The sequence below is a fragment of the Raphanus sativus genome, unplaced genomic scaffold, assembly GCF_000801105.2.
Source record: "Raphanus sativus cultivar WK10039 unplaced genomic scaffold, ASM80110v3 Scaffold3279, whole genome shotgun sequence".
Lineage (NCBI taxonomy): Eukaryota > Viridiplantae > Streptophyta > Magnoliopsida > Brassicales > Brassicaceae > Raphanus > Raphanus sativus.
In genome coordinates this window covers 1-11,608 of record NW_026618585.1, presented here as the reverse complement: position 1 = coordinate 11,608, position 11,608 = coordinate 1, and the positions used below count along the sequence as shown (strand labels likewise).

At 27.8% G+C, this 11,608-nt stretch overlaps 5 non-coding genes across 5 annotated transcripts; all 5 read right to left on the bottom strand.

The window, feature by feature from the left end:
- Nucleotides 1–1,755: 1,755 nt before the first annotated feature.
- On the bottom strand, nucleotides 1,756–1,840 carry TRNAY-GUA (transfer RNA tyrosine (anticodon GUA)). The gene is given in 2 exon segments: nucleotides 1,756–1,791; nucleotides 1,804–1,840. It is a non-coding gene; the product is annotated as a tRNA-Tyr (tRNA).
- A 1,592-nt stretch (nucleotides 1,841–3,432) lies between these two features.
- TRNAY-GUA (transfer RNA tyrosine (anticodon GUA)) lies at nucleotides 3,433–3,517 on the bottom strand. Its single transcript is given in 2 exon segments — nucleotides 3,433–3,468; nucleotides 3,481–3,517. It is a non-coding gene; the product is annotated as a tRNA-Tyr (tRNA).
- A 3,111-nt stretch (nucleotides 3,518–6,628) lies between these two features.
- On the bottom strand, nucleotides 6,629–6,713 carry TRNAY-GUA (transfer RNA tyrosine (anticodon GUA)). Its single transcript is given in 2 exon segments — nucleotides 6,629–6,664; nucleotides 6,677–6,713. It is a non-coding gene; the product is annotated as a tRNA-Tyr (tRNA).
- A 1,549-nt stretch (nucleotides 6,714–8,262) lies between these two features.
- Nucleotides 8,263–8,347, bottom strand: TRNAY-GUA (transfer RNA tyrosine (anticodon GUA)). Its single transcript is given in 2 exon segments — nucleotides 8,263–8,298; nucleotides 8,311–8,347. It is a non-coding gene; the product is annotated as a tRNA-Tyr (tRNA).
- A 633-nt stretch (nucleotides 8,348–8,980) lies between these two features.
- TRNAY-GUA (transfer RNA tyrosine (anticodon GUA)) lies at nucleotides 8,981–9,066 on the bottom strand. Its single transcript is given in 2 exon segments — nucleotides 8,981–9,016; nucleotides 9,030–9,066. It is a non-coding gene; the product is annotated as a tRNA-Tyr (tRNA).
- Nucleotides 9,067–11,608: the final 2,542 nt, after the last annotated feature.

The window sequence follows — 11,608 nt, the reverse complement described above, 5'->3', positions numbered from 1 at the left end:
TCGATGTCTACTGTCAAAAATAGAAATCAAAATCATTTTCATGAAGTGTATCCGACCTACCGGATTCGAACCAGTGACCTAAGGATATTCTGCATCCACTACAGTCCTCCGCTCTACCAACTGAGCTAACGGTCGGATTTATATGATAATTCTTGCATGGTATATAAGTATACAATATAGAATCAACAGTTTTGTAGCTTTCACACGAGTAATAGAATGTTTTCCCAAATTCTGTTTTTCCCAAAATCATTCCAAAACTAAAACAGACTTCTAAGTATACGCTTCTTTTGAACTCTTTTAATTTTTAATGTATCTACAAAAATATTAATGAAAATTTTTTATGAGGAAGATTTAATTAAACTTATAATAAATTTTCATTTTCCTCTGATAATGGTTGGCAAAAATTATATCCATAATGGTTTTTTTGTTCATGATTGCAGGATGAAATTATGCTTAATTAGATTATGTATATTTCCCAATTTCAGACCATTGCCAAAGGAGAAAACAAAATCAATAACTCCACTGGATTTTCAATATCGTAGTGCAATATGTTTCATACAGAATATTGGTTGTGAAACCTGTCTGAAAGAAACAAAATCTAGGTCGGGTTTTAAATAAGTCAACCCTAATTTCTTAACAAGAAACCAAATTATAATTTACGCTATTAGATTTTCGATTTCATCAAAGACCTTTTTAAATGATAAAATATATATGCAAAAATAATACTGAACTAGTTTGGATTATTTTTTTAAAAAGGATGAACAAAAAATATCCGACCTACCGGATTCGAACTAGTGACCTAAGGATTTGCTGTGTCAACTACAGTCCTCCGCTCTACCAACTGAGCTAAGGTCGTTTTGTAATATAGTACTTCATATGTATACATGATGAAACATATTTTGATCATCCTTATACATAATATATATATATATATATATATATATATATATTATATATAACGAGCATTGTATAAAGATTTAAATTAATCACAAGTGATGCCTTTCGGTATTGTTTTTTAAGTTTTCTGAATTTAGAAATAAATGTCTGAACAATTTTCGGTTCAAATGTTGTTTAACTTGTAATTTAATCAAAAGCATGAATTTCAGAACTCAAATCTGTACGGGCAAAGGTTACATTATTAATAGTCATCCCCACAATTACCACTTTGACATCTAAACTTTATATTTTTTACCTAGTGCAAAGAGTATTAAAAATTTGTAAACCCCATTTTCTAAAACCGGAAAATTGTGTTTTATTCGGGATACCTAATATTTAAACAATTCATGGTCTGTTAAAGAACTTGTTGCATTCACTCGATCGCATTATATATATTAGTTTTATATTTATTCACCTAACCTTATTACTTGAAAGTTATATTGATGGTAAGGATCTATTTTTTATTTAATTAAAATTACCTTATAAGGGTCATGCAAGAAAAATGGAAAGGGCTAAACTAGCTTATTGAGAAGGTTGACAACTTATAGGCACATGCAGAACAATATTCTAAAGGAAATCATATCTACATTTTGGTTATTCAATAATGTATTATTATTCATCATGTTTGAAAAAATATAATAACATAACCCTAAGACCTCATTTACCTGTTTCTCAAGACACCAAATTATAATGATGAAGACTTCAAAAATAAGTATGCATTAGAGATAGATAAACATATATTATGAAACCACATTTTCACATCATTATCTCGATGTCTACTGTCAAAAATAGAAATCAAATTCATTTTCATGAAGTGTATCCGACCTACCGGATTCGAACCAGTGACCTAAGGATATTCTGCATCCACTACAGTCCTCCGCTCTACCAACTGAGCTAAGGTCGGATTTATATAATAATTCTTGCATGGATATATAAGTATACAATATAGAATCAACAGTTTTGTAGCTTTCACACGAGTAATAGAATGTTTTTTCCCAAAATCATTCCAAAACTAAAACAGACTTCTAAGTATACGCTTCTTTTGAACTCTTTTAATTTTTTAATGTATCTACAAAATATTAATGAAAATTTTTATGAGGAAGATTTAAATTAAACTTATAATAATTTTCATTTTCCTCTAATAATGGTTGGCAAAAATTATATCCATAATGGTTTTTTTTGTCATGATTGCAGGATGAAAATTATGCTAATTAGATTATGTATATTCCCAATTTCAGACCATGCCAAAGGAGAAAAACAACATCAATAACTCCACTGGATTTCAAAATCGTAGTGCAATATTTCATACAGAATATTGGTTGTGAAACCTGTCGGAAAGAAACAAAATCTAGGTCGGGTTTTAAATAAGTCAACCCTAATTTCTTAACAAGAAACCAAATTATAATTTACGCTATTAGATTTTCGATTTCATCAAAGACCTTTTAAATGATAAAAATATATATGCAAAATAATACTGAACTAGTTTGGAATATTTTTTTAAAAAGGATGAACAAAAAATATCCGACCTACCGGATTCAAACCAGTAACCTAAGGATTTGCTGTGTCAACTACAGTCCTCCGCTCTACCAACTGAGCTAAGGTCGGTTTTGTAATATAGTACTCACATGTATACATGATGAAACGTATTTTTTGATCAATCTTTATACATATATATATATATATATATATATATATATATATAACGAGCATTGTATAAGGATTTAAATTAATCACAAGTGATGCCTTTCGGTATTGTTTTTAAGTTTTCTGAATTTTATAAATAAATGTCTGAACAATTTTCGGTTCAAATGTTATTTAAGTTGTAATTTAATTAAAAGCATGAATTTCAGAACTCAAATCTGTACGGGCAAAGGTTACATTATTAATATTCATCCCCACAATTACCACTTTGACATCTAAACTTATATTTTTTACCTAGTGCAAAGAGTATTAAAAATTTGTAAACCCCATTTTCTAAAACCGGAAAATTGTATTTTTTCGGATACCTAATATTTAAACAATTCAGGTTCTGTTAAAGAATTTGTTGCATTCACTCGATCACATTATATACATATTAGTTTTATATTTATTCACCTAACCTTATTCCTTGAAAGTTATATTGATGGTAAGGATCTATTTTTTATTTAATTAAAATTACCTTATAAGGGTCATGCAAGAAAATGGAAAGGGCTAAACTAGCTTATTGAGAAGGTTGACAATTTATAGGCACATGCAGAACAATATTCTAAAGAAATCATATCTACATTTTAATTATTCAATAATGTATTATTATTCATCATGTTTGAAAAAATATAATAACATAACCCTAAGACCTCATTTACCTGTTTCTCAAGACACCAAATTATAATGATGAAGACTTCAAAAATAAGTATGCATTAGAGATAGATAAACATATATTATGAAACCCCATTTTCACATCATTATCTCGATGTCTACTGTCAAAAATAGAAATCAAATTCATTTTCATGAAGTGTATCCGACCTACCGGATTCGAACCAGTGACCTAAGGATATTCTGCATCCACTACAGTCCTCCGCTCTACCAACTGAGCTAAGGTCGGATTTATATGATAATTCTTGCATGGATATATAAGTATACAATATAGAATCAACAGTTTTGTAGCTTTCACACGAGTAATAGAATGTTTTTCCCAAAATCTGTTTTTCCCAAAATCATTCCAAAACTAAAAAAACTTCTAAGTATACGCTTCTTTTGAACTCTTTTAATTTTTTAATGTATCTACAAAATATTAATGAAAATTTTTATGAGGAAGATTTAAATTAAACTTATAATAAATTTTCATTTTCCTCTGATAATGGTTGGCAAAATTATATCCATAATTGTTTTTTTGTCTTGATTGCAGGATAAAAATTATGCTAATTAGATTATGTATATTCCCAATTTCAGACCATGCCAAAGGAGACAACAACATCAATAACTCCACTGGATTTCAATATCATAGTGCAATATTTAATACAGAATATTGGTTGTGAAACCTGTCTGAAAGAAACAAAATCTAGGTTGGGTTTTAAATAAGTCAACCCTAATTTCTAACAAGAACCAAATGTTATTTTATGCTATTAGATTTTCAATTTCATCAAAGACCTTTTAAATAATAAAATATATATGAAAAATAATACTGAAATAGTTTGGAATATTTTTTTAAAAAGGATGAACAAAAAATATCAGACCTACCGGATTCGAACCAGTGACCTAAGGATTTGTTGTGTCAACTACAGTCCTCCGCTCTACCAACTGAGCTAAGGTCGATTTTGTAATATTGTACTTCATATGTATACATGATGAAACGTATTTTTTGATCAATCCTTATACATATATATATATATATATATAACGAGCATTGTATAAAGATTTAAATTAATCACAAGTGATGCCTTTCGGTATTGTTTTTAAGTTTTCTGAATTTTATAAAAAATGATGAACAATTTTGGGTGCAAATATTGTTTAAGTTGTACTTTAATCAAAAGCATGAATTTCAGAACTCAAATCTGTACGGCAAAGGTTACATTATTAGTAGTCATCCCCACAATTACCATTTCGAAAACTAAACTGTATCTATCTTATTAAAGCTGAAGTACAATTTCGGTGTGTTTGGATACTTGGATAGTAGGCTTAAAATTTTTTGGTGTGTTTGGCTATAGCTAAAAAAATGGAGTGTTTGGAAACTTGAATAGTAGTATCTATTAATTGTATTTCCATATTTCACTTAGTTTAACAATTTAATTAATTATATTACCTTAATAATAAATTACATCATTAATTATATTACCATAATAATAATAGTGCATTTTTTATTTATTAGTTAATCAATATTAACTTTGTGCCAATTATAAAATCAAAAATGCTAAATAATTAGGTTTTACATATGATTAAACATTTGGTTTATTTTATTTTACTAAAATATTTTTATTTTAGTTACAATCGGTGGAAAATTTACGTACCCAAAAACATAGTTCAAAAATATGTTTTGTGAATAAAATAATAACTTAAATCAAAATACTTAAAATGTCCTACATTTATTGTCACTTAATTTTCCATTTCATATAATTATTTTACTTGATAAAAAATTCTTTCTATTTCACTTAATTTAGCAAAACACATAAAAAAGTTTTTTATTAATTTATATAATCATTTAGACATGAACATTATCTGTCTATTTAAGTACATGTTGTTCTTTTCGGGTATCCTTTTTTTTTTGGTAACCAAGTCCCGCTTGAATATTATAAACTTATGTGTGGATTTTGAGTTAGATCATTCTAGATCTGGATGAATTCGGTTTTGATGTATAGGAACCTAAAAATATCTAAATAACCAATGTATCTAAAACGGGTTCGGATATTTGTAACAAAAATAACCATATAACCTGATTCGGTCCAGATCTTTTGAGTATCGTTAGTTACCAGATCTTTTGAATATCGATGTATAAAAATATATTTCACGGGCCAATTTAACAAAATATTAATTGGTTCAGTTGAAATAAATATATTTTAAAAAATTATATGAACTGAAAAATCACTATAAGAGTACTTACATTTGGATTCAAATCATTTTTTTAATAACAAACTACACAAATATGTTGATTTGTATACAAATTTAAATTACAATGTAAATATTTAATTGAACACAATTAATACAGAAATATGTCACATTGTTTAAACAAAATATCAAAGTAAACAGTTGCGTTCTAAAATCATTTATTTTAACAACAAGCCAAATAAATATGTTGATTGGAGAGGGAATAAAATAAAGCCAGAGAAATACATAGTTTACCAGAGACACTCTATATGTGTCAAATTTATTATAAAGAAATTTTTACTAAGATAAATACATTCAATAATTACAAACAAATAATATATTTCATAAAAGTAAAAATAATATCCGCGCTTCGATATGTTGTTGATTGGAGGGAATAAAGAGAAAGAGAGAAATACAGTAGTGCCAGAAGATATTATGTGTGTCAAATTTATTATAAAGAAAGTTTTTACTAAAAAAAATATGTTCAATAATACAAACAAATAATATATTTCATAATGTAAAAAATAATACCCGCGCTTTCGAAGCGCGGGTCAAAATCTAGTATTTATTAAACCTAGTGCAAAAGAGTATTAAAAATTTGTAAACCCTATTTCAAAAAACCGAAAAATTGTGTTTTATTCGGGATACCTAATATTTAAACAATTCGTGTTCTGTTAAAGATATTGTTGCATTCACTCGATCACATTATACATAACAGTTTTATATATATTCACCTAACTTTTTTCCTTGAAAGTTATATTGATGGTAAGGATCTTATTTTTTATTTGAATTACCTAATAAGGTTCATGCAGAAAATGGAAAATGGCTAAACTAGCTTATTGAGAAGGTTGACAACTTATAGGCACATGCAGAACAATATTCCAAAGGAAATCATATCTACATTTTAGTATTCTCAATAATGTATTATTATTCATCATGTTTGAAAAAATATAATAAGCTAACCCTAAAACCTCATTTACCTGTTTCTCAAGCCACCATATTATAATGATGAAGACTTCAAAAAATAAGTATGCATTAGAGATAGATAAACATATATTATGAAACCACATTTTCACATCATTATCTCGATGTCTACTGTCAAAAATGGAAATCAAAATCATTTTCATGAAGTGTATCCGACCTACCGGATTCGAACCAGTGACCTAAGGATATTCTGCATCCACTACAGTCCTCCGCTCTACCAACTGAGCTAAGGTCGGATTTATATGATAATTTTTGCATGGATATATAAGTATGCAATATAGAATCAACAGTTTTGTAGCTTTCACACGAGTAATAGAATGTTTTTCCCAAAATCTGTTTTTCCCAAAATCATTCCAAAACTAAAAACAAACTTCTAAGTATACGCTTCTTTTGAACTCTCTTAATTTTTTAATGTATCTACAAAATATTAATGAAAATTTTTTATGAGGAAGATTTAAATTAAACTTATAATAAATTTTCATTTTCCTCTAATAATGGTTGGCAAAAATTATATCCATAATGGTTTTTTTGTCATGATTGCAGGATGAAAATTATGCTAATTAGATTATGTATATTCCCAATTTCAGACCATGCCAAAGGAGAAAACAAACATCAATAACCCTGTCTGAAAGAAACAAAATCTAGGTCGGGTTTTAAATAAGTCAACCCTAATTTCTTAACAAGAAACCAAATTATAATTTACGCTATTAGATTTTCGATTTCATCAAAGACCTTTTAAATGATAAAATATATATGGAAAATAATACTGAACTAGTTTGGAATATTTTTTAAAAAAAGGATGAACAAAAAATATCCGACCTACCGGATTCGAACTAGTGACCTAAGGATTTTCTGTGTCAACTACAGTCCTCCGCTCTACCAACTGAGCTAAGGTCGATTTTGTAATATAGTACTTCATATGTATACATGATGAAACATATTTTTTGATCAATCCTTATACATATATATATATATATATATACGATATTATAAGCATTTATAAAGATTTAAATTAATCACAAGTGATGCCTTTCGGTATTGTTTTTAAGTTTTCTGAATTTTATAAATAAATGTCTGAACAATTTTTGGTTCAATGTTGTTTAACTTGTAATTTAATCAAAAGCATGAATTTCAGAACTCAAATCTGTACGGGCAAAGGTTACATTATTAATAGTCATCCCCACAATTACCACTTTGACATCTAAACTTTATATTTTTACCTAGTGCAAAGAGTATTAAAAATTTGTAAACCCAATTTTTTAAAACCGGAAAATTGTGTTTTATTCGGGATACCTAATATTTAAACAATTCAGGTTCTGTTAAAGAATTTGTTGCATTCACTCGATCGCATTATATAATTATTTTATATTTATATTATTCACCTAACCTTATTACTTGAAAGTTATATTGATGGTAAGGATCTATTTTTTATTTAAGTAAAATTACCTTATAAGGGTCATGCAAGAAAATGGAAAGGGCTAAACTAGCTTATTGAGAAGGTTGACAACTTATAGGCACATGCAGAACAATATTCTAAAGGAAATCATATCTACATTTTAGTTATTCAATAATGTATTATTATTCATCATGTTTGAAAAAATATAATAACATAACCCTAAGACCTCATTTACCTGTTTCTCAAGACACCAAATTATAATGATGAAGACTTCAAAAATAAGTATGCATTAGAGATAGATAAACATATATTATGAAACCACATTTTCACATCATTATCTCGATGTCTACTGTCAAAAATAGAAATCAAATTCATTTTCATGAAGTGTATCCGACCTACCGGATTCGAACCAGTGACCTAAGGATATTCTGCATCCACTACAGTCCTCCGCTCTACCAACTGAGCTAAGGTCGGATTTATATGATAATTCTTGCATGGATATATAAGTATACAATATAGAATCAACAGTTTTGTAGCTTTCACACGAGTAATAGAATGTTTTTCCCAAAATCTGTTTTTCCCAAAAATCATTCCAAAACTAAAACAGACTTCTAAGTATACGCTTCTTTTGAACTCTTTTAATTTTTTAATGTATCTACAAAATATTAATGAAATTTTTTATGAGGAAGATTTAAATTAAACTTATAATAAATTTTCATTTTCCTCTGATAATGGTTGGCAAAAATTATATCCATAATGGTTTTTTTTGTCATGATTGCAGGATGAAAATTATGCTAATTAGATTATGTATATTCCCAATTTCAGACCATGCCAAAGGAGACAACAACATCAATAACTCCACTGGATTTCAATATCATAGTGCAATATTTCATACAGAATATTGGTTGTGAAACCTGTCTGAAAGAAAACAAAATCTAGGTCGGGTTTTAAATAAGTCAACCCTAATTTCTTAACAAGAACCAAATTATAATTTACGCTATTAGATTTTCGATTTCATCAAAGACCTTTTAAATGATAAAATATATATGCAAAAATAATACTGAACTAGTTTGGAATATTTTTTTAAAAAAGGATGAACAAAAAATATCCGACCTACCGGATTCGAACCAGTGACCTAAGGATTTTGCTGTGTCAACTACAGTCCTCCGCTCTACCAACTGAGCTAAGGTCGGTTTTGTAATATAGTACTTCACATGTATACATGATGAAACGTATTTTTTGATCAATCTTTATATATATATATATATATATATATATATATATATATATATATATATAATATAACGAGCATTGTATAAAGATTTAAATTAATCACAAGTGATGCCTTTCGGTATTGTTTTTAAGTTTTCTGAATTTTATAAATAAATGTCTGAACAATTTTCGGTTCAAATATTATTTAAGTTGTAATTTAATCAAAAAGCATGAATTTCAGAACTCAAATCTGTACGGGCAAAGGTTACATTATTAATAGTCATCCCCACAATTACCACTTTGACATCTAAACTTTATATATTTTACCTAGTGCAAAGAGTATTAAAAATTTGTAAACCCCATTTTCTAAAACCGGAAAATTGTGTTTTATTCGGGATACCTAATATTTAAACAATTCAGGTTCTGTTAAAGAATTTGTTGCATTCACTCGATCACATTATACATATTAGTTTTATATTTATTCACCTAACTTATTCCTTGAAAGTTATATTGATGGTAAGGATCTATTTTTTATTTAATTAAAATTACCTTATAAGGGTCATGCAAGAAAATGGAAAGGGCTAAACTAGCTTATTGAGAAGGTTGACAATTTATAGGCACATGCAGAACAATCTAAAGAAATCATATCTACATTTTAATTATTCAATAATGTATTATTATTCATCATGTTTGAAAAAATATAATAACATAACCCTAAGACCTCATTTACCTGTTTCTCAAGCACCAAATTATAATGATGAAGACTTCAAAAATAAGTAAGCATTAGAGATAGATAAACATATATTATGAAACCACATTTTCACATCATTATCTCGATGTCTACTGTCAAAAATAGAAATCAAATTCATTTTCATGAAGTGTATCCGACCTACCGGATTCGAACCAGTGACCTAAGGATATTCTGCATCCACTACAGTCCTCCCCTCTACCAACTGAGCTAAGGTCGGATTTATATGATAATTCTTGCATGGATATATAAGTATACAAATATAGAATCAACAGTTTTGTAGCTTTCACACGAGTAATAGAATGTTTTTCCAAAATCTGTTTTTCCCAAAATCATTCCAAAACTAAAACAAACTTCTAAGTATACGCTTCTTTTGAACTCTTTTAATTTTTTAATGTATCTACAAAATATTAATGAAAATTTTTATGAGGAATATTTAAATTAAACTTATAATAAATTTTTCATTTGATAATGGTTGGCAAAAATTATATCCATAATTGTTTTTTTTGTCTTGATTGCAGGATGAAAATTATGCTAATTAGATTATGTATATTCCCAATTTCAGACCATGCCAAAGGAGACAACAACATCAATAACTCCACTGGATTTCAATATCATAGTGCAATATTTCATACAGAAATATTGGTTGTGAAACCTGTCTGAAAGAAACAAAATCTAGGCGGATTTAAATAAGTCAACCCTAATTTCCAACAAGAAACCAAATGTTAATTTTACGCTATTAGATTTTTGATTTCATCAAAGACCTTTTAAATGATAAAATATATATGCAAAATATACTGAACTAGTTTGGAATATTTTTTTTAAAAAGGATGAACAAAAAATATCCGACCTACCGGATTCAAACCAGTGACCTAAGGATTTGCTGTGTCAACTACAGTCCTCCGCTCTAACAACTGAGCTAAGGTTGGTTTTGTAATATAGTACTTCATATTAAACATGATGAAACATATTTTTTGATCAATCCTTATACATATATATTATATTACGAGCATTGTATAAAGAATTTAAATTAATCACAAGTGATGCCTTTCGGTATTGTTTTTAAGTTTTCTGAATGTTATAAAAAATGTCTGAACAATTTTCGGTTCAAATGTTGTTTAAGTTGTAATTTAATCAAAAGCATGAATTTCAGAACTCAAATCTGTACGGGCAAAGGTTACATTATTAATAGTCATCCCCACAATTACCATTTCGAAATATAACTTTATATTTATTAACCTAGTGCAAAGAGTATTAATAATTTTGTAAAACCCATTTTCTAAAACCGGAAATTGTGTTTTATTCGGAATACCTTATACTTAAACAATTCGTGTTCTGTTAAAGAATTTGTTGCATTCACTCGATCACATTATACATATCAGTTTTATATATATTCACCTAACTTTTTCCTTGAAAGTTATATGATGGTAAGGATCTATTTTTTATTTAATTAAAATTACCTAATAAGGTTCATGCAAGAAAATGGAATGGCTAAACTAGCTTATTGAGAAGGTTGACAACTAATAGGCACATGCAGAACAATATTCCAAAGGAAATCATATCTACATTTTAGTTATTCAATAATGTATTTTTATTCATCAAGTTTGAAAAAATATAATAAGCTAACCCTAAAAGCTCATTTACCTGTTTCTCAAGCCACCAAATTAAATATGATGAAGACTTCAAAAATAAGTATGCATTAGAGATAGATAAACAATATTATGAAACAACATTTTCACATCATTATTTAGATGTCTACTATCAAAAATAGAAAT